The following is a 23171-nucleotide window of genomic DNA, read 5'->3' as shown; positions in this document are numbered from 1 at the left end:
AATTGAACTGGGAGTACTGGCAGCAGCCCATCAACTGCCTGCTTTACCTAAAGTCAATGCCTGGTCTCAGATACTTAATTTTTGTCATCAGTGGCACAGGAACAGAAGTGTATGGTGGCCTAGTTCTTGAGCTACCCCGTGGTCGGTCTTGTATGCTGTGGTGCTACTTTAAAGATCAGTTGTAAAGGGTTTGTAAAGTTTCTAGTGTTTGGAGGAAGCAGCAAGCGTGGTGATATGCTGCTACATTTAAACATTGTAAGAGATTCTGGCTGGGTGTTTTGCACCAATATTATATGTCTGGAATCTCCAACTTCAGGGCTACTATCACCTAGTTTATATTTTCGCTTGCCCAATACAAGCCTAAGTGTGTTCCCCAACATCATATGCCGGAGAGGCACCAGCATAACTACACAGATGGAAATTACCCCAAACATATTTGTCATAAGGTCTTAGAAGTGGAGAGAAGCTTGATCCAGTTAATAATAAATAGCACATTTTTGCAAGTAGGAAAACTCATATTGTTTGTTATAATTCATTGTTAGAAAATTTGATTGTATTCTGCTGAATTTATGAGGGAAATCCTCAAAGCTCTGCTTATTTTTTGGTGCCAGAAGACTCAATTTTGTTATCCTTAGCAATAATTTGTGATAAAATGAAGAATTTGGTATGATTTATACAAAAGAGTTTATATCTTCTGTGTACATAAGCTCTGTTCAGTTTGTACCATTAACTCTTGAAAGTTGAACTGAGAAATATGTGATTTAAAATGCATTTTAAAAGCTAGCAAAGATCAAAGATGATAAATAGCATGATGATCTTTTTGGAAAGGATGTAAGTCTACATGCTTCCAGGACATAAGATAACCTCTAATTAATGGGGACTAGTAAGAAATTTTTCCTGTCAGCAAGTTATTTCATAATTGCCTTCTGTAAGGCTTCCTGTACTTTTCTCTGAAGCAGCTGGCACTGCTTCTGCAGGAGCAGTGCAGGGAAACTGATAAATCCCTGATGCAATTCTGTATTTCTAAGAATTTTTTCAGTGACTTTGTCCTGAAAAGCAGTTACCTAGATTTATAATATGGACACACAATGCACCTAGGTATTGTTTCAACTAATAGGGTGAAATAAACAGTTTATGCCTTGTGAGGATGTCTGGGTAAAAGAAACCCCAACAAGCATCTGAGCTTTGGAGCGGCGTTCCGTTAGCCTCCCCCTTTGCCCTTGTCTTCCACTCTACTATTTATCGTTTTCTGCTGATATGCCCTATATCCTTCAGTCCAAAGGTAAATGGAGAAAATTGCCCTCTGGAAGTGCCTTTGCCCTTTTATCTGTTATACAAAGATGCTAAGGGGTTGGCTTAGACTAGATGCCTAACTTTAAACTAATACAAATGAATCTCATCTTAAGTATCGAACGCATCACTGGGAAAGAGGTTTCTTAACCTCTAATTGATAGTATAGTCTAAGATAAAAACGTATCCCTCCCTTTAAAAGTACAGAAAGTAAGGGTGGAAAATGGAACATTTCTAAGAAGTGATAAAACTGTGGAGATACACATCTTGTTTTGGAAGATGGTCCCTCATGTATTTCAGGGTCTGAAACAAATAAAGGAAGACTGCACCGGACAGGAACAAGCTTTGGATCAGCTCTCCAAGCAATTCAACGGAGGGACACTTTGCTGAGGTATATTTGCAATTCCCTCCCTCCCCTCCTTCCTTCCATCAGTGTCAGAGCATGAATTATACTGTCTCTTTTTCTCTTGTGTAGACATGCACCAGAAAAAATGCGTCTTCTATTCATGCTTCAGGTCTCTCTGATTTCTAGAAGCCGTACTGATATTCAGTTACTGAATAAAGCCTTCAAACCTTATTCTTACCACTACAACACTAATTATAGTTTTCTTAAATAAAAAGCTTCTATAAACTATCATTACCCATAAGATTATATGTTGGCAGTTACCCAATAAATTGTAGTATGGATTCTACCAGGGGGCTGAACTAACCGTACTTTCCCCCAGTCAATCCTATTTGTTGAAAAGAAAAAATACAGTAGTTATGGTTAGTACTAGAAAAACAACTATGCATTCACCTCCAACCCCAATATCTGCAGAAAACTCGCTTCACATTTAGTATGCGTTGTTTAGTTTACAGTGTTGGTCTAAATTTGCAGCTGATGTAAACAGATGTTAATCCACTGAACATTGATTTCCATCAGTTCAGTGTCTGGCTCACAGTGCCGAGTTTTCAACCCTCTGTGTTTAATGTGAGGTGCACTGCAAACTGTCACTTAAAAGGAAAACAACTCTAATGCACATTTTATTTTTCTTAAAGGAAACACAGGGGACTTTGGAGGATAATTCTAGTAAAAAGGAGACTACTGCCTATGTCCTTGTGAAAGCTCAGTGTCTACTCTATTCGTCTGTATGCATAAAATATGAGTAGTTCAGAGCTGTATCACAGCTTGCCAGAAATAAATGTGCACTGGAGAGAAGATGATGTCTCAGCTTCACAGGCTGCACCCCTATATTAATTTCCTCTGTCTGGTAGTCAACAGTGCTGACACTTAACAGGAGAAAGTGATCCCTGGTGTAATTCCAATGACCCCCCGTAGAATTACCCCATGACAACTCTCATCTACTAAGTACTAAGAGAGAAATTAAACAGAATTGGAAATTTGGAAGCATTTCAGACCTTAAGATGTATAGAGGTATGGTGCTAAATCAGACCTTTTCTTATCATGCTGTGTAAATCCACACTCCCTTCCTGTACATAATCAGGTAGCTTCTAATAACATAAAATATACATAAGTAACATAAAAATTCTTATTCCTGCTCACGTGAATACGATTTGATCTGCTACAAGTCATTGCTCTGTGAATTGAATTTGGTCATTTGGCTGCACAACATTGACTTCCACCTAAAACAATTTACTTTCCGATTACTTTACCAGACAGCCTTTCAAACAATTAGGAGAATTAGCAATGTATTTTTATGTTCTTAAAAAGTACATATGTGAAGAGTTTCAAAAAATTTCAGCTTAGGATTCTGAGCGGCACTTTGCTTCCACTTAGATTTTTGCTGGGAAAACTATCAGAAAGTTCTATTAAAGGTATAATGCTCCCCCATCTAAATGCGTAAACCGGTTACCAGAATTGTAAATGCTGCAAGGCTACCTGCTTTCCTCTACAAAACAGTATTTTGAGATTTTTCTGTTTTAATTAATCTACTTGTGCTCCACTGCTTGAAAGAAATATATATATATATTCCATGCATATTCCTATTGTATTCCACGTGCCTGATGACGCTACAATAGCACTGGAAGATTTTCATTCAGCTGTGCCTTCACTCAGCTCTCCAGAGCGTATCCCCTTGTTCCTTTGGGTAGAATTCAGAACTGAAATTGCATGTGCTGAGGGTTGCTTAGAATTAAAATGCACTTTGCATGCCCATAGAACAGAGGTGGAAAAGGGCATGGTTGCGCGGAAGTAGGAGGAATTACATGAGAATAAGGCATGCTAACGCACTCAAGCTGTATGCCAAGATCAGTAATTAGTGTACACTATATAATTCTGCTGTGAGAGGTGCTTCAATTTAAGAGCAAATTAAAAAGAATGAGAAGAATGATTTAAAATTACTAAAACATTTCATGATTATGGGGAGCATTTTAATTTAGGAGACAGTTACTGGTATTCTCACATTCCAGCATATTGAAAACTGGAAGGCCTTACAGCTATCTGTCTATGTATGTCCCTATTGTACACCAAATTCTGGATTCCAAACATCTATGTTTGCTCTTGTTTGCTCTTGTATGTTGCAAGATCTTTTTCTCTGCTGTGGCTTAGAGAGTTCTTGTTACTCTCTAATTTTCAGGGATTTTATGAGAGGAACTAAAAAGAGCAATGACAAATTCAAGCCTAGGATCTCTGAGATGTTGCAGTGACCTTGCTCACGTCCATGTAAAGCAAATATTTGGTTTCCGTGGGATTCTGAAAATGTGTACACTTTACTTTTAAATACACAGTACATGTAATGCTGAGATCAGTTTTATACAGGCACAGCTCCGTCAGTTTTGATGGATTCTACAGATTCATTGGCAGAGGAAGTGAACAAATACACTGTAGTTTGAAAATATAGCTACAAGTGCATACAAAGTAATTCACAGAGAGACAGAATCTTCTCTCCTTGCTGAAGGCGAAACAGAGAAATGAATTCAGAATATATTATATACATACACACACACACACACACACACACACAATGGGAAAAGAGAAAGAAAGACAGGATCCTTTGTTGTGTATTCAAACTTCCCTTTAGAACTGTGACAATTTTTAATTAGCAGAGATCCTAAAAATACATTTTTGCTCCCACATTAGGATTGAGCCGAAGATACTATGGAGCTATAAGTCTGTGCTTCTATTATCAGACCTAACGCTCAGTACCTAGAGCTATAAAAGAAGCACATCTATTGTAGAATGAGCGAGCAAAGGACATAGCAAGAGCTGAAAGGCTGTGACTACAGAACTAGCTATTGGGGTAACTTTACATGCAAGCAGTGAGAGAGCTTCATAGTGAGCCCAGATATCTGGCCCAGAGATATTTAAAAGGCATCAAACAAGGTCTCTAATAACTTTGGAAAATCTAATCACTTGGGTGCATAAATCTCTCAGAAATCAATGAGAAGTATTCATTCATGTCACGTTGTTTAGTGTGAATCCCTCTTCTTCAAAGATTTTTCTTAAACGTTTACAAGATTAATATCCAAATATGAAAAAATTAGAACAAATTCAGCATCTGAATGGGACTAAGAGAGAAGGAAATAGCTAACTTAATTAGGTTTTAAAGAATGATTCAGACCAACATAAATCTTAATTAAAGGATAAAAATAATTACATGTAATTAATGTCAAACTATCTAAAGCTAAGGAATTTAGTTAGCCTTGAGCACAGCACATTACACACCCAGTTCTTCCTTCTGTAGGTAACGCAGTGTATCTAGCAGATGCTGATTTAGATCCTGGAGTTTCTTTTACCTTTGTAGTCATTTTTAATGGTGACATTTCTTTTCTTATTAGGGAAACCGTGCTGATATCATAACCAGGCAAATCTTTCTAAAACATAGAAGCATAGGTGTTTTTCTGTTTCTGAAGCTCAAATGACATCAGTCAAAAACAAGTGGCATCGATCATTCCATCACTGGATATATTGCTATAAAATTAGCAGGATGCAAACCAGGGTAGATTCTGTAACTTTTCTAGCGCGGTCTACAACTCAGTAGAGCTCCTCAGCCATGGATTTATTTACAGTGGTAGGATAGCTGTCAAAGTCTTAAATGGCAAATTTTTTGCATTAGTATTATAACTGAAGTTTGCAGTCGAACAGTTTGTGACTGTAAAGATTTAATTCTTTATGAAGATCTGTTTCATACCCATACTTTCCAGAGTATTTTAAAAAACATTTCTTTTTTTCCAGTTATTCTATTGAGCAAGCCTAGTATATGTGTTGGAAAGATCAGTAAAATATTTTGCCATTGACAAGAACTACAGGACCACCAGATTAATGAACTGGATTTGGGAGTATGAATTTTGTAAATGAGGCATGATGTATTTTGATTTAGGCTGTACAAAAAGCAAAGCTTGGTTTCTTGGGTCAAGCCCTACTCTGGATATATCAGGTTTTTGGATTACAGGAGGTGAAAGCTAGTGTACATGGGTAAGCTTTTTTTTCCCCCCTCCATTTACAGGATTTCATAACCCTTATTTTACAATTGAAAATGATGGAAGTATGAACTGAGTCTTACCTTTCTTCAGCCCTCACAGATATTCGACCACAGTGGAGCAAAATGAGTCTCTTTAGGGACAAAGAGTGGAATCAATTTGATTGTGAATTAAAGCTCCAGGGACAATCTGACCAGGAAAGAGACAGGAAAGTCAATCCTAAGTTTCTGAGGAAGACTGGTTGTGGTAGCATTCATTTCCACTTTCCTCAAAATGAACGGATGGGTCTCTGTTCCCTGCACCCACGGGGTCAGGCCTCACGAAAATCTCCCCTTGTCCAAATGACAGACAGCACAGACCAGGAACTGCCTAAAATTAAGAAATGGGTATATGGTTTTCTCATGTAGGATTACAGAAACTTGCTCAGGTTTAGTTTGGACAGCTGAAAAGTCATGCAGCAGTCAGGCGAGTCCCAGCCTGCTCGGCGTTTACAAGCGTGCTCAGCTGCTCCCCTTTATTGTGCTGCCCTGACTCCAGCCCCCCGCATGAAATGGCAGCGGCGGTGCATTTAAATGCGAGGGACTTTGTAACACGGCTTAGCTTTTGGCAGTAGTTGGGCTGGAAAAGCCTGAAGTGAAGTCAGTCTGCTCCCCTTGGATTCTTGCTGCTGCTCAAGCGTGGAAGGAGTAAAGCGAGCAATGTAGCTCTCTGAATAGTAGGACTATTTAGTTATGACATACCTCTATAATTACACTGGTCTGTGCTGAACTCTAATTCTTTTTACTGCGATCTTGTTGCAACCCAAAACCAAACTGATTAAAATCTGGGTTTTTTTTTTTTTTATATCATTTCTCCTTCTACTCCGTTGGTTTCCTGCAAACAGGAATAATATGGCATTCTACAAACCATTTTTGTTACTCTGTAAAAAAGACTGTAGTGGTAGGAAAAGCCCCGATTCCTCTACACCTCCCTGTTTTCATGGGAAGTGGCTCAGGGAGTCACTGCCCATTACAGACTGCTGCTGCTGGCTGACAGCGGGGCCGGGGCTCTGCCTCTGTCCGACCTGACTAACCACCACCTCCCCTGCAACCTCCTCCTCGCTTCCGTGTAAGACACAGAAGTGTCTGAGCATCCTCATTTTCCCCACTTCTACTTGGGACAGCGGCTGGAAAGGCGTTAGAGAGAGAGGCCATGGAGAGAGGCTGGCGCGCGAGGGATGGCTCAGTGCAGGGCTGTCTGCCTCACCCACGCGCTGACCCTGTGTGACTGATTCCCTTGAACTGCTTTACCTCTGAGCGAAGACACCATCAGGGTTCCCAAGTGGGAAACAACCAGACCCGCGGGTCTCTGGGCTGCCAACCAAGAGCGGGTGACTTTGATATTTACTCCGCAGGCTGAGCAGGAGATAAAAGGCAAGCAATCCCTGCGGTTGCACGGCTTCAGAGAAGTCGTTTCTATTCTGGGCTGGAAGAGGTTTTGCAAAGGCTCCGGAGGGAATCAGGAGCATAACTGCCACTGGCAATCAACAGAATTAGCCCTGTTAGGGCATATTTGAAAGGCCACCTTAAACTGTTCTTGCAGTTGCACTGTGATACGCCAGGAAAAGCCTGCTACGCTCATGCTATTCAAATTCCCTAGCTCTAAAACGTGGCCGAAGTTCACAGTGCTGTTGTGAGAACTAGAGAAGGTTGTTCCCCGTTCTCGGTGAAGGAGAACAGTATGAGAATGTCCCGACACTTCATGCTTTCAGACCAGAAGCTATGTAATTAAGTGCATCCATTCAGTTGGCCACTAAAAATCACGTTACGAACGCCTTCCTCTCTCTGAAGAGCAGTGCTTCGCACATGCACTCCAGTTAAAATTAACAGGACTGTGAAAGCAGCCACTGCCCAACAGGAGTAGCCGTTTTTCATAGACGCATTGTGCAATTAGGAAGGCAGTTACAAATCTGTCCCCTGGACTTGTGGCGAGATACAGAGAAACTTGTATTTTTACCACATAAAAGTCAATGCCTAGTTTTAACATTTAGTCTTGCCATTTCGAACAGCAGAAGTCAGATAAAGACGTTTCTCTTGCTTTGCTAGGAATATGATTTTTTAAAGCCTGCCTACATCAGAAGACAGAATTTAGGCACACGCTTAGCAAAATATAAAACTTCAAAACATGCAAATAAATCAATCATCTATGATATATAGCTCAGAAAATATGCTCCAAAAATAATCCTGGGTGTGGTTCTCAAACTTTAGTATTACATAAACTAAAAACCCTGCAGCACAATTGGACTGACTTGAAATTCAAAATAAAATAAATATATACTAGGATGTGTTTCCTGTTGCTGTTGTTGTACTTTTACCTTTTAAGAAATGCATTATATGCCATAGTACTTGATAAGTGAAAATTAGAAGTGTCATTTACAATAGTGAAGTAATTACATTTTATGCTTTAGATTTCTAACATATGTTTATGGAAATGTTCTTGCCTATTCCAGTTACTTTCCTCCTCCCAAGTACTTAAGCACGGATAAGACATACCTGAGACATGCATGTAAGGGCTTTTTCTGAAAAGAATTTAACCCCTGACTTTTACAAGCAGAGACTCGATTTCTAGGTATGACTTCTTTGCCTGCTTTGCAGTAAATTTTATTTTACAATCATTTGTAAAACTGCATCCAAGTCTTTATTTTGCGTGACACTTTGAGTTCTTTTTTATTGACTTGTACTGCTTCTTGCCAAAGTCAGAGCGTTGGAAGCAAGGCCAATGGCTTGTGAAGAAATCGCTAAAAGATTACGATTACTTTGGGTGGAAATAAAAGGAAGAAAACAAACATGTCCCTTTCTGTGATCATGTTTACTTCACAGACAGCAAGAAAAGAACAGAACTAAACCAAACTTGCTGTCATGAAAAGAAGCAGGTATTTTCATGCATATAATACAGTTATTAGCTATACGAGTTTTGATTCAGCAGCGGTGTTGGATAGTCATGGATGTGGACAGGAGAAAGACAGTGTTACCTCAGCACTCCTTATTTCTCAGACTTCTTGTATACCTTTGATTCCTCCTAGCCTTTTAGTTTTCTCAAAATCATAATTTCTTTTCTCATTATCTTCCCTTTTTCTTCTGAATATATGTAAGTTATTTGAAGGTACGAAGTATTTGAGGATATTAATTATTTTAGAATTATTTTTGAATGCCTGTACTTTTAAAGGGCTATTTTAATCCATATACATGAAGATAGAATAAATTCAAACCCTTGGTTCTATCTATCTAAGCGGGAAAACACAAAAATACCTTTCGGGAGATTTGCTTTTACCAGCCATCACTGCTCCCACAAGTAGATGAACAAGAGGAATTTCAGGAAATGAGTTAAGTCTCCCCAGTTTTTATGCTGGATTTTTGTAAGCTCTAGATTTCAGCATGGGTGAGAGCAATGCAGTGACTGCTCTACTGACGTTAACTGACCATGCACCTATTGTTTGTTACTTAGAGCACTGAAGCTTTTGTTCTCCACTCACCCTGATCTAGTCCCCAGTGTGCAACTTTGTGCACATAGCACATGAACCTATGAGATTTTTGCATGAGATGTGCCTTTCTTAGATGGGGACAATTTCCACTGGCAGATGAAGGCTATGTTCTGCCACTCCACTCAGTCTATATAACACAAGCTGCTGAAGGAAAAAAGAAATATTTCAACCATTTTTAGTTTTTTCTAAAAGTAAGCTTTTTTTCACTAGGGTTTTGGCCCCCTTTGCTGATGAACATGAATGTGTGACCTTAACCCTTTATTTTCAGATTCAGACATCAACTCCCAGGCAAAACCTTCCTCACATTTAAAACATACTTGCATTTTCTGCTTCCCCCATGTATACATACCTTCAGGAGACTTAAGGCTTGAGATGGAGGAAGGAAGGAAGCCAACTGAGATGAGGGAGATCTGATGACTTCCCAGCAATGCCAGCAATCTCAGCCTCCGTTTGCTGAATTTTTCCTAGCGTGGCCTGAGGCTCGCAAATGCATCAAACCACAAACCCACAGTTCAGTTTGCAAAGGCCAGAACCCAAGATTTAATATTTACAGTCAGAGAATCAAATATTTTACACATTTCTACTATGCCTTTACTTGGTTTAGGGGAAAAAAAAACAACTTTCAAAGCAAAATTCTGTTAAATTCATCAAGTCTCACCTCTGTTCGTATTGAAATCAAATTTGACTGTGAGTTTCACACTATTTCGAAGGACAATCAAAAGCATCTCAAGTTCTCCCTTTAAAAAGCATGAATTCACCTGCAGTCCTGGTATACTGTAGGGTATGCAACCACTTCAGTGTTTGCCTGCTGCTGGGTCTGTGCTGCTAGCAATACCTCAGCAATACCTCAGTTTAAAACTTACATGTTGAGCTTACTCTGCATACACTATCATAATTTGTGCTGCTTAAGAATAATGCAGATAAGAAAATAGGTGTTATTTCTCAGAATTCTACAGAATAACCCATCTGTATAAGTCTATCTTTATGGTTTTTGGCACCTTATGGTATATACTCAGTCTGACAAATGTGAAAACAAACAACATAAACAGAAATACCCAAGCTTTTTGGTTTTCAAATTATTACCATCTGTGTCATGCGGGTGTTTCATATCTGTAGAAATACATGTACGTTCTTATAAATAAATGTACCTGGACCAGTTATCCAAGGTGAAGCTGCATGCTACGATGGGTAAGTTATTTTTGGCACACAGGTTAGCAGTAAAGGAGTTTCTTTGCACTAAACTATCCAGTATAGCTGCAACCTGCAAGAAAGAATTTTAGGAGGATAAAATAAAGATCATTTTTGACACTGAACACCTTTCCTCTGGGAGACGCATGCCTAGTGTTCAGAATAGCAATAGTGTTCAGTTTGGCCTAACAATTCAGGAGAAGTCTCAACCCCTCCTTTCCCCTACTTCTTGAGGGGAGATAAAACTATCGTCACTGTGAAGCTTGAAAACATCTGGGTGATTCATAAATTAAAGACGATATTTTGGCCTCTCCAGGTAGCGCAAGGAAAGACGTTGCTCAATTTGTCAAGTAGTTGTGCTCAGCATGGCAGAGCCCATTCATCTGAACAAACAGTCCGTACAGAAACCTGAATATAGCGATAACAAAAATCTCTGTCCTCGTGATGGCCGTAGAACTTAGAGAACAGTGTCAGAAACAGGCACAAGAGTACCTGAGAGCAGCACAAAGCAGCTTATACTGAACTAACAGAACACTAGGTTAATGCCTTCTGAAGTGAAATACTTGTTGTCAGCAGATAAAAATATAATTGCATTTGCTGAATAAAACATAACAGGTTTGGGGGAGTCATATTCTTCAGCTGAGTAATGCTGGCATCCCTTGTGGGCGTCCAGTTTTCTACCAGATGGTGGAACTGGCTATTCTGACTCAGTTGCTGTTTACCTAGAAAATTAGATAGTGGAGCTAGCAGAAGGCCTAGCTGTGCTTGCTAGGTTTATCTGAGGTACTAGGAATACTCACTATTACACAGAGCTACTGCTTGCTTATTCAGAATCAGGCCCAGAAATCTGGAAATGTTGAAGCAGAATTGCTTGGCCAACACAGACAGTGTTTTGCACGCTCTGGTCTGTGAAAGCCACTCTCTGCAGGACCTTTCATGCAAGCTGTTGACACACCAAGTCTAGCTGACCATTCCCTTTGGCCAGGAATAAAGATAGCAGCACGTTGTCTAAGACAGACACTGGAGAGAAATTCTGCCCAGCTGCATACAAATGGAAGTTTCCTTGTTCCCTCGGAGCAACTGAGAGTAAGATTGAATGCCACGTCATTTACCAGAAAGTACTAGCATATTTCGTTTCAGCTTTCTGGAAGATCTATGCTGCACAGGGTAGTGAAAAACATTAAGGCAGCACATGAGAAAGAATAAGACAGGATGAGAACCCAGTAGGAAGGGAGGAAATCCAATGGGACTTCTACTTAGCAGAAGTCTTTTCAATGTTCTTGAATGGGATTTCATACTTCAGCAACGTGGAACTGCCTATACCGACTTCTGCTCTACCAGCTGTTCTATATTATGTGCTGATCCTGTATGTTCATCCAGGAATAAATCCTTGACTAGAGACACCTAAAAAGTAATACAAAACCTTATTCAATAATAAATAACGCCACAAGGTCTAAACCTGAGCTGCCCAAACCCAATAGGTTTACAGACAGCAGAAATCAGAGCACCCCTATTACTCGATTTGAGTTGGCATAACTGAAAGTAACACCTCACAAAGAGCTACTCTATTTCTCTTTTTTTTCAAAATGAAAACATTCAGTTTAAGATTAACTTGTTTTGACTGAGGAATACAAAGGCAAAAAATGAAAACAAAATAGTCCGCATTTTGGCGCTGATGTTTCTAACTGAAACAACTGTAAATATTGCCTAGGCTTATGTGCTCATTCTTCCTGGATTTGTGAGGCAGGCCTCTGAGAGATCTGCCTCCTCAATCACTGACTAAGCTCCCATGGCAGTGGTGGCTGGTGGAAAAGCAAGCTGGATGTACTGTACGCAGGCACTCAGCCAAAAGTACCTGGAAAATGAAAATAGTATTTTAAAGGGGAAATACACACAGTCCACATTCACGATACTTATTCATTGTGCAAGCCCCCTCATTAAAGATTAAATGGCAAAATGTATGTAGAAGAAGGCAGATGAATATAGTGTTAGTTAAGTATGTTAGTCTGTAAGGTACTGAAGTATGATGTCTACCACCCTCACCAGTCTTACTAGACCAGAAGCTTTTGGAGTGAGAGAACTCCTTCAGGTGAGTCATGAAATTCCTAGTATATCTTATACTACTTTTTATTGCTGATAGTGTACTGGCCTCCTGGCAGGTTCAGATTTAATTAGGGGGCGTTCAACACTGCGTGTATCACACTGATCTTCCATGCAGCAGGACAGGAGGATCTAGGTGAAAGTCCTAAAAGGATCTGCAATGGATAGGAAAGTGTTCACAATAAAACAAGTGTTGAGTTATGGAGAAATTTGGTCATTTGCTCTTCAGAAAATAAATGTTATGCACTTCCTTCCTCACCATTTAATGGCTTACTCTGAGAAAACTTAAGACAAATAAAATGAGGCAGAGGAAATAAGGCCCGCTGCCTTTTGTATAATCATTACGGACCTGACTGAAAGCCTCCTAAAGACAACAAGATACTTTCAGTGGATTTTACAGCAGGTTCCATATATCTGTACTTTGTTTATGTTGCTGCTGTTCTGCTGGATCATCGCGGATTTGTATAGGTTTCCTCTGCAAACTACTTTTGCTTTACGGGCAGAAGTTAAATGGTGCCAGGTTGCTGGAAGCATGTCTATATAAAAGTCACATCCTATACCAGGTCTTTTGCAGGCAAAAAGTGTGTACAGGCATAGGCCTTCCTGGGTTGATAAGCACCATGGAAAAAAAGGACAGTTTGAACCTTTCTCTTTGGTGCACACTGATTTGCTGCTTTACCCAAATTCATTCTTTCTTTCTTTCTTCCTTTCTTCCTCCCTTCCTTTCTTCCTTCTTCTTTCTTTCTTTCTTTCTCTCACTTTCTCTCTTTCCTTCTCTATTTTTCTCTTCCTTACTCTCCCTTTCTTTCTTTCTCTCTCTCCCTTTTTTTTTCTTTCCCTCTCTCCCCCCTTCTCTCCTTCTCTTTCTTTCCTTCGTATAGAGCAGACTTAATTCTCTGAGACTTTAAGGTGAGGAGACAGAGCAGAAATATCGCTATTTCAGTGCAGTGAAGAGCTTCACACTGCAAGGTCCTGAGTGCCAAAAAACATGATTAATATTAATAGGATTAAGAAAAACTATGTCTTTCAATCACGCCCTAATATACTATACTACTAAACTATAGCCTTAATTTTTGACAGAAAAAGGAAAAATTGAAAAGTGTAATGACTTATGGAAAACTTCTTGTGTTCAGTTCAGTGACATCTAATAGCTGAAGGAAGAAAGAAAACTACATTCTAATGAGAAATCATTTATCATGTGAGACACGAGTAAAGAGGAAATAAACCTTCTTTAAATAAAAGAATCAGAGACCTGTGTAAAAAGTATGCAATGGAAGAAAAGCAAGTTGTGTAGCTTGGATGTTATGACATAAAACATCATTATTTAAAAAAGCAGGGCTAATTGTGTAATATGAATTTTCAGCATGGATTAGTTTTCCCTATATCAAGTAAATGGTCAGAATCATACATGGTTAATTCCTGTGACATGGCTGAAAGGGAAAAGTGCATTCTTACAGAGATTTATTTTTTTTTCTTTTGCTAAGGAGTGATAAAAAGTAAACTGAATATGCAATGAAAAAATTAAAGTGAAGAAAGGTCTTTTGTTCATTTGACTAATCTTTACATTAAATCTTTTCTTCCAAGAAGCGGATGTAGCATCAGTTACAGCTCTATCTGAATATTCTCACATTTTTGTAGAAGAGCCAAAGAATATACTGTTTATAGAAATCTTGAGAACTGCTTCAGGTGAGATGACAGATACAGCACCAGCTTCCTACACCTTTTTCCCCTATGCTTGACAGCCAAAACTAAACAATGCAACATGTGAAACAAAACAAAACAAAACAACAGATGTTGTATTCACAGCTGCACTTTGCATTCAAGAAAATAGCATGGCAAGAAACCCTCTCCAGTCGGTGCTAAAACTTCCACTGCTTTCAGTGGAACCACAATTTCACCCCCTACATGAAGTGCTATCTAATCTCTCATAGCTACGGTAACAATCAAAACAAAAAGGAAACAAAGGCATCACCTAGAGGAATGAGAGATCTATATGAAGTTGCCTTTTTATCCCTTAAAAGCTTCATAGGTTTTTTAACTGGTAATTAATATATATTTTTGTAACAAAACTTGTAAGAAGCTAGTATTTACAGTTTAAATCCATTTCACTGAATAGCCTAACAAGCAGCAAAATGACTGTGTGTGAGTTTTCTGTCAATCATTTATGTAAGAGGCTATAGTTATATACTGACCGCCTGACTGGAAAATGCAAGTCAGGCCTCAGTTTCATGTTGCTTTCCTTTTGGCTGCAAAGCCAGCTTAAGATGTTCCAGCAGGAATATTTTTTACTTGGATCACTTCACTGATCTGTTATGCCACTAAGGCCAACAGACAATTATCTTGGCAGCTTGAGGGGCAGGACAGGGCAAGAACAAATGGCTGGAAGTGGAAAAGTCCTAATCTGGCACTGCTGGTGACGAAAAGAGAGGAACAGCAGAGTGCCTTGTCCAAAGCTTGCTGTGAGCCAGAAGGGACAAACGCAACTTTGCAGTCTCACTGTGTCAGCGCTTGTGCTAAAGTATATCAATTCTTTGAGGAAATATATCACAAGAAGTCCTTGCAGCATGGCATAATATGAAGGAGTTAGACATCTTTACAACAGAAATCTCTACTGTGACTAGGATTTTGATATAGGAGATAAACAGATAGCTCTTTATGGAAAAGCCTGCTGATTCTGTCTTTGCCAATGGCTAGCACCACCAGCCCTTGGCTATGGCAGGTAGTACAAGTAATATTTTGCAGCAAACAGAAAGAGCAAAACAAGAGAATGAGAAAGGCCATGAATGACCTCCAGGGGAGGAGATCTAATGGAAATAGTTATAAGGAAGATGCATCATTTAGCTTCCTCTGCAACAGGCTCCAAAATTTGGCCCAGTATTTGTTTAGAACCTAACTGCATCAGAAAGTATTCATTTTCTTTAGAAAAAGTAGAGATCTTTCAAAATGCCAAATTTAGAACCATAATTCTTGTAGACCTCAGTAGGGAACCTGGGCTTCAGATTTCAGCTTGATCCACTTTAGCTGCAGGCCAAGGGACCTCGGCCTTTCTCAACCTCGGCAGAGAGATTCCTATGAGTTTCTCTCCTCTACCAAACTAGTAACTCTTTATGCTACACAGAATCGTTGCAACTTGGAGACTTCTCTTCTTTTGTTGAGTTTACTTATGATAGGCCAATGTTATGAGAAATTAGTGGGAAGATTGAGGGATAAAGAAGCAGACAGACACGTGACTGTATAAACTGATTTTTAGGGAACTGGGTTAAATTTCCTTAAACAAACGTTTAGTCAGAGACTGGAATCCAAAGCTCCTCTCTCCTTGCAGAGTGTTTTTTTGCCTGTAGCAAATGTTTTTTTTCCAGGCATGAGCCCGGTATCCACAAACATCGCACGTTATGCTGTATTCAAGGCAGCGTTACTCCATTCAGGACACTCCAATGCGTGAAACAATACCACCTCCTAATTTTAGTCTCAGCACAAAAGTTTGGCGTGGATAGCAGCACCAAATCCCACCCTGAAAGTTACCAAGACTTCTTGCAAGAAGTTGAGACACAGAGCTATGAAACAGCTCTGCAATGAGCAATGAATTAGATTAGAACGTTTTAAGGCTCTCTCATTTCCATATAAACCTGCTTTTCTTGGCCCAACTGTTGCATGGCAGTTAAAGCATGTGGTTAAATAAAAGCACATGAGCAGACCTAGTTAAGTTCCATGGACTGCTTACCTGCTTCCAGTGGGAATGAGCTTTAGGAGCTGGAATCTTTAAATTTAACAATATGAGTGTTTTCTTACAAGAAAAATATGACTTTGTGTCTAAATGACACATGCAATGGTCTAAAGGACTGGCAATAATAATTTGCTTTATAGAAAGAATGTCAATGTAAATAGCCATAAGCGACTTAAAAACGTCATTGAATTTTTAGCTTGCTGCCAGGTGTTTCTTAATATATCCAGGAGGCAACATTTGTCTTGTCAAGTGAAGCCTCTTTCACATATTACAAGCTTTTCCTCCAGATAACCCTTATTAGGTCAGAGTGGGGAATTAGCCACTAAGCCATTGGGCAAGACTGTTTCATTTATATAGCAAGATATGGAATTTTCCTGTTTTCTTGGCATAAAAATTCTTCCTACACGCATGTCAGTCTTGCACAGATAAGCAGTGGATAGTACCTTCAGAATATTTCAGGTTTTTCATCTTTGAATTGGGATCAGTTTGGCAAAAATTAATTTGGACGTAAGAGCTGCTAATCTTTCCTGAACATTTGACTGTTTTGTGAAGAAGTACTACAAAATGCTACCATTGCTAGCCGTTGTAAACATACGTTTAATGCTTTTCAAGGAGAAGCAAGAAGTCATTTTTCGTTTACAATTTACAAACCTTGTTAGGCGAACATTTTAACAGTAGGAGCAACTAACCACTAGAACAATCCAGTGACTAGAAATGCTTCTAAGTCTTCAATGCAGGTAAGAGGCCTGCCTGAAAGACATATTTAAGCCAAACTTAAGTGAGCAGGCTCTATGGAGGGATAACTGGTAGGCCTGTTTAATAGAATGGGTTAAACAAGACAATATAGACAGCAAAACAGTCGCTTCTGAGAACCAGGACATAAAAGACCTCTTGTCTCAGTGTCATTTTATGTGCTTTATGTGGTTTAATTTCTCTCTGCCTGGTATAAAAGACCACCCACCATGTAGGCCCATGGCCACTATTTTTGTGGAAACTATGATAAAATCAACGTATTGTGGTTCTGCCACTGGCTTTGCAGCAGGAACGGAGAACTGTCTTGTTCTCACAGACCCTGATCCAGGATGATGGGAACAGTTTTGCTGACTTCACCAGGCCTTGGAGCTAGCTGTTAATAAAAATGTAGGATGACAGTGAAGAACAAACTTACAAAATGCTTGACCAGCAGCACAAATAGGCTGAAGGTTTTTGCTAAACCAAATAACCATCTTAATTTAATTTCTACTAGAAAAATAGGAAAAATTAAATGCTTGCCATATGGTGAAAATATGTTAAGCTTCAAAGAAATAGAAATAATTAAATGCAACTATGAAAAATTTTTTAGGTATGAATAGTATGCCAGTTTCAATATTATAAAACACATGCATATAATCCTATTAAAGCTCATTCAAAAAAAAGGGAATCCTCTGAATAACGCAAGCTCTTAGATCACTTTTTTCACCCGTGTATTTTATTTTCACTTGTAATCACTACTGCTATAATCGAAAAAACTTGGTGTGGTTTTGTGTACCTTTGACACACATCAGTTTCTTTTGCAAGTAGTGTCAACAGGAACCAGCCTTTGAAGATATAGGAATGAAAAGTGAAAAATGAATAAATATATGTAGAAACATTGGATCACTCTGTGATCATGAGAAAATATTAAAACCAAACCAAAAACCAAGGACGCAATGAAGCAAACATCCTTGTTTGGGAAGTATGCTACAGCTTCTCCCCGTGCTTTGCTAAGTAGGGACTGAGAGAAGTCGTAAACTTAGAGGCAGTCCTGACCTGCAGCCTGAGTTTCAAACATAGCAGTTTCTGAAAATATTAGCCCCATCTGTGCTACTGTGCTACATATTTGTATTTCTCTGGCCCAGAACGGGACACAGACCATCTAGGAAAGCAGAGGGGAAGGATGACGTGGCTTTAGGCTGCCTTTGATTTCTGCCCCTTTGCCCTGACCTAGAGGAACACGGGCATTTTCTGTGTAGCACCATGGCTTCTCCACAGCTGTAGCATGAGATACAGCCGAGTAGCCTGGCGAGCAGAAGGACTCAGACGCACAAAGTTTTCAAAAGCAGGAGAAAACCCTGAATAGCCGCTGTGGAGTGCGTACTTCCTGGCTTGCAGCCTTGGACTGCCCCAGCACAGGAGCATGCCCCTGCCCTGAGCATCCCAGTTCACACCAAGGCTGTGTCTAATTCTGGTACCATAGATAGCTTTGAATCAGGTAACTTCGTGCTGACATAGGCCTGCTTTCTTTGTACTAGCATCTGTACTGTATAGACGGCAATTGCTGGAATCAAGACAACAAAAAGAGAAAAACCTGAGCTTTTCACTCCCTTTCTAGTTCTACTAGCCTCACAGGGAAAAATGATCATCCAGATCAAGGAGCAATTTCCCAGAACTGAAGACTTATCTTACACTCCTAGACCTTTCCAGTAGCTGCTTTCCCAGCATGAGAGCCAATATCACTTCAGTCCCAACAGCAGATAGAGGGGGCATGTTTGACTACAGAAAGGGGTTGTAGTACTGTGCAATTCTTTGAATGTTATTTTACAAGGTTACTTTGACTGCAGGTCTTTCTAGGCCTATATTCATATTTTATCCAGTAGTACAAATCACTAACAATTCTTACCACATACCCTTTCTCCTTGATTATTCTTGTTATTTATTACCATGGGGTGATGCAGAGAGACCTCAGATAAAACACTGTTGCCCTAATATATCTGATCAAGATATAAAAAGCATAAATATATGTGTGTGTATATATATATATAATATATATATGTATATATGTATATATATATAAACTGTCTCAAGCAGTTTAGAAGCTACTTTCAAATTTGCACTGGAAGATTCGCTTCTCCTTTACATTATGTGTAAAAATGAAAGGCAGAGTAATTTTCCAAATAGGCTATGGTTTGCCTAATTTCAAAGCCTTTCCCTTTCTGAACCTATATCCCATAATAGCTATGATAAATTGATTTCAAGATAAAGCTCTATTTCTATTAGCTTTGTCACTACTGCGATGACTAAGGCCACTTTCCTTCCACTGCTTTTTTCTTAGGTTTGAGTTTCTGTTGTTTTAAGGCAAGGTATTTGCCAGAAGCACATCTTCTCTACAGAGACCAATGAACTTATGCCAGCTTATCCTAGCTGGGGAAAACCTGCCCTTTTCAGCTGTACCACGATTTCTTCTGGAAGAGTTTCTCTGAGCATGCTTAGTGCTCTTTGGATTAAAGGGATTACAGAAGTGCAAAATATTATCATTTATTATTACTGTTAAATAACAGCACTGGCAATTAAGAAAATCCTTTAGGAAAGAGCATCTGTGCATCTCTCCCTCAGCATGCACCAAACAAAGAGCTACACTGTTTTTCCCAGCAACACAAAAAGTCAAGTTCCTAAAAGCTCAGTCATATTTTTGGCTTTACAAAAGGGATTTTAAAACACGTCTTTCAAACATTCATTTGGGTGGTCTACCTACCACAGGATTTGCAGTGCTAGCTGTTTTGTTTATAAGAGTAAGTGTAATAACAAAGCTTGTATATTTACTTTTTTTAAGGAGAAAAATGAACCATAACTGAATATTTATTTTCTTAATATCAATTTATTATATAAAAATAATAATTTCAAGGTATTCAGGATATTTCCTGCAGTAGAGAAAACAGAACTGACTTAATTATCCTCCTTGAGTAAATATGGGTCAATATATTCCCTTTAACAATATTAGACACATACACTTACATGGTAAAATACATCAACTTCAGCAGAAGAAACAGAAACTAATGTAGAAGAGAATATAAGCCTATAAGCCTGAATTAAATATGAGTACTGTGCTAGTACTGCTTAGAATCAAATGCCAGCAGCCAAATATTGATCTACAGCAACTACCTGGTGAGTCTTAAATATAGAAAGTCAGTGTCCGAGAAGCTTTACAGTTTGTGTCACTATTTACAGCAAAGTAGACAGCACTTTACACTTGCCATTCTACCAGTCCAAGCGGCTATAAAGATTGCAAAATAGTCAGTCCCTAAACTTTGCCAATTTTTTTAAATTTTGCATTCTGTTATATTCTTACATCAATAGCACTGTTTAAACTATTTGCTAAGTACCTGCCTTCGGTAAGGTACTAAGACCTGCCTCCATGTGCAGCAAGTTCCATCGATTAACCGAGAGTTGTGACTGAGTGCCTGATTCACATGCTGATGAAAGAGAAGATATCCCAAATTAATTGAAACTGAACATTTGGCACAAAACACTCTGAAAGGAAAGGACCAATGCTTTTGTCCATATTTGGTACTCCACATGTCATTTTAAGCAGAGGGGAGAAAAAACCCCACTGAATAACCACAGATGACTGAGGGATCTAAAAGGCAAATTTATATAAAAACTACGGGATAATTTAACATCTTAGATGGGTGTTCCAACCAGACTTCCTAACCTGTGTATTTCATACTATTAGGTTTTCTTATTCACAGAATCCTCATAAGTCTAAACTCTCCACTGAAAGTGTGTACAGCATCACCTTCAGCAGCACGTTTCCCAAATTGGTGAAGAAAAGCTATTCTTTTTTATATTGTTCCTTGTGATTAACGACGTTAGTATTGACAAAGGAATACTTAGTCTCTACAGCTGCAGAAAACCAATGAAAAAATGTCACCGTTCTCTTAGATTGAGGAATAAATATGGAAATATCACTCATTAATCACAACTGTACCTAACAACAGTTTTCCCGCAAGGGTTAAAATAGTTATAACAAGTACTATTTGAAACTTACAACATTCTGCTAATTAGCTCCTTCTGCGGATGGTCAGCTGAGGTCATATGAATTTACTAAAGTCACATAACAAAGAAGGAGGAGAACTGAGGAGTTTCAGCTAGCCTACTGATTTACTTTCTAGCAAAGCAGAAAATCAGTAGAGCCTGCTTTTTTAGGAAGTTCATATGTGTCCGCTCCCGTTCTCATTTAGCTTCATTAGCTATTTAAAATAAGAAAAGAATGCCATGAATTTGTAGCTATACATAAAACGTCTAAACTACTGACCTAACAATATAAAGCAATCTCTCCAGGAATTAGCAGATTAGAGGGAAAAAAAACAGTCAAAGTTAGCATTAGTAGATCAAAATGGACTGCGATTTGTGGTAAAGATTAAATAAAGCTAAGTAAGGAGAAAGAAATGTGCTGACACTGTGGACTACTCACAATTATTACTCACAAACCCCACAGTTGGTGGGAAACTCCTGCATTTGCTTATAAGTGCACTCTACAGTAACCTAAATAGCACAAAGAGTAAACGTTGAAAATCATTGTTTCTATGGGCATCAAAATATCTAATAAAAGGCCCCAAATGTGGCTGCTTTTCTCCTTTTACAAAGACTGTGAATTATTTAACCTCACTTTTGGAAAAAAAAGGAACATGTTTTGAAAATTTTTTTGAAGTCAGTGGTTCATTTCAGAGCTGGTCTCTAAACAAACGGTCCTGATTGATAACTTTCAAAGTTTCACAAGTTGCTAAGAAGAAACTCAATAGCTGGAGCGGTTAGCTGGAGCTTCAAGAAGTAACAAGACCTGTAACCCTTGCGCAGCTGTGCTAGGTTGAGGCAATTAGAATTTGTAGACAGGTACAGATTGTATCTTGTGTGACAACTGAAAGCATACATAGAAATAAAGCATAAACCAAGCTAGCTAACTGCAAATAGCAGTTTGGAGGCTGATTTAGGACTGACTCTGTCTCTTAGTGGAGGAAGGAAAAAACGTATATTCATACCAAAGAGCAATTTCCATTAATAGTAAGGTGCACCGGGAAAATTTTCTACTAATCTATAGCCTAGCTCTATATGAGAAAAAAAAAAGGTTTAAGTGATGAGCTCTGAGCTACTACCATTCAAGAATAAGATCTGGAGATTAGAACAGAAAGTTCTATGAAAATATCAGCTCGGTACTCAGTAACTATCCAAAAAAAACCCCAAAACACAAATAAAAAAACCCCAGAATGTTAGGATGCTAGGAAAGTAATCCAAAATAAAAGAGCATCCTTATGTCAACTATCAGTGTGCATGATACGCATGGATCTTGAGTGCTGTGTGTGGTTTTTGTGTCTCCTGGTCTCAAAAAGGATAAATTAAAAGAAAAAAGGTCCTAAAAAGAGCAGCAAGGATAATCAAAGGAGGACTGGATTCTATACAGATAAACCTGGATGGTTCGTCCTGGAAAAGAGACAGCTGAGAGAGGATATGATAGAGCACATCTAGGGTAAGCTGAATATGGGACTCCTGATCTCTGTTCAAGAAATAAAGCAAGCTGGTATCAGATTCAGAGAAGGCAGGAAGAAATACTTCTCCATATGGTGTGTAAGTCTGCTGTAGAATTCCTTGAATGAGAATGGCAAAAGTCTGCATTCATTAAGAAAATGTTTACTTGAATTCATAGAAAAAAAATCAATATAGGGCTCAGGAAGCCCAGAGGAACCACTTCTGGTTTCTAGGAGGTCCCTAAGCATCAAATTATGGGAAGTTAGGAGAGTACCCTTAAGAAATGCTACCATAATCTTGCTCTGCTGATGAAGTCTTTCCTTTCGGTCATAGTCAGGGACACGGTACCAGCTCAGACGGACCCCTCGATTAATAAAGCTGGTTTTTTGTTGTTTTGTTAGCTTCCCTTTAGTCCTGTAACAACTACCTCAATTGCCTGCATAAAGAAGCAACATTAAGAAGTATTTCACATAGTACGTATTTTCTAACTGAAATTTAGCAGCTATGAATATAAGGCATGATGAAATAGTACTCTGGGATTTACTAGCGGGTATTCTTCTCACAATAACGATCACAGAATGATCTCCAAAAACACATTGTTGAGAGAAGAGCTAATATTCAAACATAGGAATTCAGTTCTGAAAAGGAGTCACACAGATTAACAATTCAAAT

General features: G+C 38.9%; 1 long non-coding RNA gene across 1 annotated transcript in view; it reads left to right on the top strand.

The window, feature by feature from the left end:
• Positions 1 to 1319: 1319 nt before the first annotated feature.
• LOC138067916 (uncharacterized) overlaps positions 1320 to 23171 on the top strand; it is a 44898-nt gene continuing 23046 nt past the window's right edge. The window contains exon 1 of the long non-coding RNA XR_011142384.1: positions 1320 to 1681. This is a non-coding gene — a long non-coding RNA (uncharacterized lncRNA). The remainder of the gene's footprint in view (positions 1682 to 23171) is intronic.

This window comes from Struthio camelus, chromosome 7, assembly GCF_040807025.1.
Source record: "Struthio camelus isolate bStrCam1 chromosome 7, bStrCam1.hap1, whole genome shotgun sequence".
NCBI classification, from domain to species: domain Eukaryota; kingdom Metazoa; phylum Chordata; class Aves; order Struthioniformes; family Struthionidae; genus Struthio; species Struthio camelus.
This window is presented reverse-complemented; position numbering and strand designations above follow the sequence as displayed.